Source organism: Natrix helvetica (genome assembly GCF_964273705.1).
Source record: "Natrix helvetica genome assembly, chromosome: 7".
Lineage (NCBI taxonomy): Eukaryota > Metazoa > Chordata > Lepidosauria > Squamata > Natricidae > Natrix > Natrix helvetica.
In genome coordinates, this window is record NC_138558.1 from 31,785,552 (window position 1) to 31,786,169 (window position 618).

Consider the following 618-nt stretch of genomic DNA (forward strand, 5'->3'; position numbering starts at 1 on the left):
AAATGATATACTTTAACATTTTCTTTCAGATGACAAATTTTATTAAGTATTTGATTAAGATTTTAATTTTCCTTATTTTATTTTGACATTTTGTTGGGCTATGACCCCCCTAGTGTAAAATTGAATTGTCTTACCTCATGCTTCCATCAATAAAATTGACTGATAACTTATATTTATATATTATTGCATCAGTCATCACCAGCTGGAATAGCTATTCAGTTTATTTCCTTTCAAGAAGGAAGAATTGATGGAAGAAAAAAAGAACAAATTGTGTACTTTACATCTTCCATATTTTGCTAAGCTAGTTTACCAACTCCAGCTGAAAATAGTCCTATAGATTTTCTCCTTCCTATAACTCTATGCAGTAAACACATTTAATGAATACACTGTCCAAAATGAGACTGCAATCCACCCAGGGCTGTAGAGCTCAAATATTTCTTCACACATATTTCTTCACACATATTTCTTCATACTTCTTCATATTTCTTCAGAAAAAAATGTCATTTTTAATGAGCATAGGGTAGAATTATGGAAATGACAGATATACTCTTTGATCATAACTAAATAAAATCTGGAAGCATAATAACTCTTTTGAAGGGGAGGACAGCTATCAGATTT